Source organism: Uloborus diversus, chromosome 8, assembly GCF_026930045.1.
Source record: "Uloborus diversus isolate 005 chromosome 8, Udiv.v.3.1, whole genome shotgun sequence".
Classification (NCBI taxonomy): Eukaryota; Metazoa; Arthropoda; class Arachnida; order Araneae; family Uloboridae; genus Uloborus; species Uloborus diversus.
Genome location: NC_072738.1, coordinates 122,097,291 through 122,104,060, shown reverse-complemented (window position 1 = coordinate 122,104,060; position 6,770 = coordinate 122,097,291).

Sequence of the window (6,770 nt, the reverse complement as noted above, 5' to 3'; positions counted from 1 at the left end):
TGACAACAGCAAATTTCACAACACAACAGTGACATAAAATGCAAAACATTTTAATGGATCTTTTAGCAACCAATAAAATACAATGTCAATTAGGAAAATAAAACATATTTCTGTGAATTTTAAAAATGTTTTGCCATTTTATTACAGATCAATCTAAAACATTTATAAATTTCTAACTAAACCAAAGGATCATAAAAAATAAAATACCTAAACAAATAAAAATAAATAATAGTAATGATGATCAAAACTGCATATTTTAGAGCTTTACAGTAAAAGAATGTCATGTATGAAGATTTCATCAAAGTATAAAATTTAGTTTCTTGTTTTCTGAGTTTTTTTAATGCATATAAAAAAGTTCATAAAATATGTCTTATAAATTTCATAATTTAATTCTTAAGAATTGATATGTTAATCATGATATTAACCCATTTTATCCCAATTTAATTTTTCTTAAACTTGAGAAGAATGTTATTTTTTAAGATTGATTAAACCTTCAGTTGTCCTTTGGATAGAATAGTGGGATAAAATGGGTTAAATGTAAAGTTAAGCATTTTTTAAAATTTTAAGCCACATTACATTTTTAGTTATAAATAACATGAAAGAATTTTGATGTTTTCAAACTTATTCATAGGTTTGGTTAAAATGTAAATGTTTAAATCTCAATCTCATTAGTATAAAATATTATCACAAAAAACTTTGAAAAGTTATACAACATAATGCAAATTTTATTACAGTCCACACAAAAATAATTCAAAAGAGAATAGAGTGATTTTTAAAATACCCAAAACAAAATTAAAATTCCACTCTATTCTAACAAGTACAACAACAACAAAAAAAAAAGTAGTTTGTAGAAAAAAAAAAAAATTATTCCTAAAATGAAAAAAATTAACAAAATCAATAATCAATGGATTGTATTAATTTGGCTGTGAACTATTTTTGAAAGACTTCTGATTGCAGCATAACTCTAAAATTTATTTTTAGATGTTGATATACTGGCTCTAAAACATGTCAAAGTAAAGATTACAAGTATAATTTTAAGCTTAATCAATGAACAATGATTTCATAAAAATTACTTCTGTGATGGCAAGATTGTTTTTACTAAAAGTAAGGTCAACAGATAAATATGCACTTTTCTCTTTAAATTAAAATGCAGCAATTAAGTTACTTCTATGTAAAGTTAGTACAGTTATTTAGAGATAGTAGATTACATTTAAAAAAAAAATTCTAAAATCTTGCAAATTTTAAATGGATAAGAAGAAAATTATTTAGGTAAGTGTTAATGAGCTTTATACAGATTTTGAAATTGCTATGTTTACAATAAATGAAATGACATTGATCAAACTTATGTTATTATATATCCTACCCTTATATTAATATTTTATAGCTTATTCTTTTTCTTCACAGGGGCCTGCACAGGGGAATGGGGAGAAAGGACACCTATTGGCCCGAGCCAGAGATTTTTAAAATCAAGGTGAAGTATATGTAAGGACGTAGGGGTAAACAGTATGGAGGGTCGCCCGTAAAAGTCATTTGTGACGGGCCCCAAAATTTCTGTGAACGCCCGATTCTATGACACTACTTTGTCGAGAATTTAAATTACCAAATATCTTTGAATATCCGTTCAAAGCATATCTCTAATGCAAAAATTTTCCCCAAAAGAAATCTCAGTTTTTCAAAAATCAATCTGATATTACAAAACAATAAAAGAAACTTCTTAAAAATTAGTTTGCAAATATATTTAAAAAGTTAACATCCATTACAAATTTTGTAACTATATCAACTCATGTGCATAATTTATGAGACTTTATATATTTTAAACCCAAAAGAAACTTATCCTTTCATTACTTTACTTATAAAAATGTGGAAACCCTTATTTTGCAGCTAAAGAATCAGTTTTGTTTTTAACCAGTTTGCTTTGCAATTAAAAAACATTTACAACAGCCACACTAAACAATAATATTCTTAAAAACCATTGTAATAGGGTACTGTCTATAAAGGATGTCACTTTTTCATATTTGTTTCCCTCCCCCATTAGTCACAAAGTGCTGCATTTCACCTTACCCCCTATCCTCCCTTTGTCACATTTCACACATTACATTACATGAGCATATTGTTACAAAAACTACACAATGTCACATTTCTTGTTATCCTTGTCACAAATGGTCACAATTTCCTGAATCCCCTTTTCATAGAGTGACAACATTTGTGGACAGCCCCTATCTACGTAGCTAGTAAAGCTGCCCTCTGTTCTATCACTTTATTTATTTTGTTTTTATTTAACATCATGAATCCTTTAAATAATTCTACAAAGTTTAATGTTACATAAAAACAAAATGACTATCTTTTTCTTTTGTAGATGCAGTGCGAAATAGTTGGCCATTTTGCATGACAAAAGCATATTTCAAGACACAGTACATAACTCATATTTGGCAAACACACACAAACATTTTTGCCAAAACAAACAGACAATTCTATTCACAAACAAATGAATAACGACTAGTTAAAACATACAAAAAAGTAATTGATGATACAGATAACATTTAAAGACAATACAGAAATTATAATACACAAGAATATGGCAGTATGATTATTTTATATACATTAAATCACAAATCACATACATACAGCCTTGAAAGAAGCTATGATGACAAATAGCCTTTGGCACTATCATAACTTCTATTTGATTAGCTAATTATTGCTTTAAAGTTTATGATAATTTTATTAGAATATAGACTCCATAACTTCAGATTTCAATAGTATTTATTCTCAAATAAAACTAAAACATTCAATAAACTCTCCTGGTGTATTGTAAAAATACGAGTTCAAGGAGTAAGAAATTAATTGAAGAACTATATTGTGAATAATACATTTATAAATTAAAACTATAAAATGCTTTGGTCTTTATGTTCTAAAAAATAATTTTAAACTTACACAGTAGTGGAAAAAATATATCAAAAATTTCGTAAAAAGTTAACTCAAGTCAAGTCTGAGATGAGTTTAAGATTGTAAGCATGATTGTAAGATATGCTAGCATGCTTTGAAAAGTGTTTAATATATGCGTATAGTTTGTTGTACATTACTTTAGTTCATAAAACATGTACTTTGTACATCACAAACATCCAGAAAAGAACTTAAAGGTACATTTTATTTTAGAAGATTTTTAAATAGGTTTAAAATTTTTGGTACATTTTACATAAATATACCAATTTGTCCCATTCATAAGTTATAAAAAAGGGAATAATAACAAAAATAAATAAAATAAAATAAGCGATGATTTTGGGAAAATGTGAAACAAAACTATTTTTATAAATATATGCACTAAATAAAAAAAAAGACAGAAATGAAAATATGTTTAAATCATTTTATAGTCCTTTCCTTTTCTAGGATATGTATGATTTTTAGAAACATTTTAGAGATGCTTTTTGTGTAAAAATTTACCAAAAAACATCAATCCCGTTGATTAAGAAGAGCAGTAAAATGTCATTTAAAATATAAGTATTAAATATTTGCTATGCATCTTGCATAGCCACAGAAGTTTCAGTATTTTGTATAAATATTTGTCTTTGAATTTTTCAGTTTTCCACAGTTGTGATTCTTTGCCTCAAACGTGGGGGAAAAAATCATTTCAGAAATGCTATAACTATTCACAAATTAGCTTTTAACCATCTTAACTTTTAATCTTAACATCTTAAAACCATCATAACTTTTAATTCATCAAAACTGATGATTTTTGTCTTTTCCATGTAACGGTAGTACAACTGCTGTGCTAAGAAATTTTACTTTTCTACTGTTACATTTCTATTATTAGTAACAATGCTTCCTCTGCTACTATTGCTATAAAAGCATAAATTTTGTGTTATAGAATATGGTAAAGGGTAAGAGTCTGCACACTGACATAAAACAGTAAAAAAAGCAAACACTGTCAAAATTTTTAATGGCTATAGTGCCAAACAGGGTATAAGTTAAACAGTTACACCAAATGTTAACGGAACAATAGCAAGCATGTTTAGGAGAAAAAAAAAATATATAGCTTAATAATGAACTTTCTAACATTGTATAAAAAAATTACCAGACAGTGATTCTCCGAAATTAAATGATCAGGAGGGCAAATTTTCAAGTTACCAACTAAAATGCAAAATTTCGCCTATGATATATGTATTTATTATGAGAAGAGACTTTCAGAACCATTAAAAAAGAAAAGAAAAAAAACCCCCTAAATTTGCCAAATCATCAGATAACTTTTACAGAATGAGAAATTTTTTTGGTGGTTATAGCAACCCCTCATCATGGCACCTTTGTTGACAGATCTGATAGAATTAAGTCTACAATACTATTGGAATTAATAGACATTGAAGCTCAGCGGTACTCAACTCGAGGTCATGCAGAGCTTTTGCAAGTGGGCTAGTAAAGGCATTTAAAAAGCTACACAAGCCATGACAAAAACTTCTTTTTGTGCAAGTCCATTATAAAAAATGTACCATTTTTCTCCTTTTACTAACTTTTACAAGTAATTACTGTTTTGTAAAGCAATGAAAAAGACCATCTGCTAGATGAATTCACCAGTAATCAAAGAACTGCACATTAACTTTACTGTTTTGGGCTGCGTGAAATAACTGCCATGTTTATGTGGCCCAAAAGAAAAAGAGGTTGAGTTCCACTGTTCTGGTCAAATCATTCAATTAAGTTCAATTTTAAATTCTTTAATCTTTTTCAACAATTATGCCAAAAATCAACAATACATTTTTATATTTATTTATCTATATAGATTTTTGTATCAAAATGATAGTTCTTATGGTGTAATCTATTTTACTGCTTTTATTATTCAAGATTTAGAAGAGCAATATTGGTATTATGCCACATTAATATTAATCTTTATTCTTGTCTGAATGTACTTCACTGGCAATACAATCAATATTCATTTTTCACAAGGTCACAAATGAAGGGAATGAGAAACAAATGTGACATATGTTTGGGGGGTTAAAATTGGAACTAAGGAGAAACACGGAAAGTGCTTTAGTACAATGAAACAAACTACATACTAATTTATACAAAAACAATTACATCTGATTTAGCAGTTTGGCACATATGTGTCGGCACTGGCGTAATCTTTGCTGCCATTAAAATTTAAAGCATTAAAATAATAAGCAAAAAAAAAAAAGATTTAATTTCATGTGTAGAACAAAATTTTTATAACAATTACATGAAAGTATGAAAAACGCATAGATGCACATGGAAATAATTAAAACTTCAGGAATAGTTGTGCCTCATAACTCGTTACAACACAAGTTGATAACAAATCAGGAAACATGTTGAAGCAATTCAGGAAAAAAACTGAGCATTACCTAACAAAAACTTAAACAAATCCATCTCAACATTAACAAAGTGAAAACAAAACTTTGGAAAATGGAAGCTTTAAAAGTGAGCAATATTTTAATAGCAAAATAACTCAACAATCAATATTTATTACACGACCAGTTTCCTTACAACTAAATCCATTTTTTCATATTATTTTATTGATGCGAGTATGTAACTAGCATAAGCTTACTTTTTTTCTGAAATTCTTTGTACTATTTTAAAAACAATTTCACTAAAATAAATTTTCAATAATGTTAACAATAAGTTTTAATTTTTACTTTGCCAAAAGGAAATTTTTTGTGTAATATTTCAATACTGCCTTTTGAAAAATTTTTAGTCTCATACTAGAATAACTTTCCAAATCAGAACAAAAGAAATATAAATCATAATTTGCTTCTTAAAATTTTTAAAAATGAATTAAAAATATTACTGCTATTTATTAGTAAAATAAGAACTCAAAGTTACAACTTAAACTGCAGCAAGTTCAGAGGAATATAAAATATACTTGCTTTGTTTATAGACTAAAAGGGAAAGACTTTTTTTGAAAAAATAATATTTTTACTACTTTAACAATTCCAAATTTATTTCAAAGCTTTCATTAGAGCTTTGTTTTTTGGGACACAGGAAAAATGAGACATTTAAATGAGTGATTAACAGTTAACATTCATTCTGAAAAAAAAAAAAGGAATTATGAAAAAAAAAAAAATAAAAGGAAAAAACTAGATTTAATTTAATAAAAATAATGTTTTGTGTAGGTATTGTGTATTGTCATTACTATCAAATGTATTACAAACAAAATGTTATTATTTTAGAAATATGCATTTAATATATTTTGTGCATTCTTTTATCATTTGGAAAGCATTAATATAATGACCTCCTATAATTAACTTAGAATCAATTCAAAGAAAGTAGAAAAAAATCTAAAACAAACATTAAAAAAAACAAAACAAACAAGCCATTTGTTTTAGTTTATAAAAGGAGTCCGAAATATCACATTCAGACTGGTCGAGATCTTATAATTTATCAGTAAACAATCATCTAATTAGCTTTAATAAATACATTAATTTTAAGCATTCAGGCATTATGAAACAGTAAAATCCATTTTCTTGCTAAACTAACCAACATTTTTCACGAATAGATTTTGACTATGTCCACCACATTAAAAACTTCTGTTCCACAACCACCTTCGAACGCAGTCATGATTAGAGATGAAAATCTTGATTTTGAAAAAAATGCGCATTGTAATTTTACTCTTAAAATTTTACAATATTCTCAGTTAGTACAACTTTTAAAATCTTCCACACAAGTTAAGAGACTAGAAGACAGTTTGCTGACATATAATGAAGCTAGTGACTTCATTCATGAAAGAATGAAGTTTTTTTCATGATTTGTTGCACACAGATACATTTGTGAAC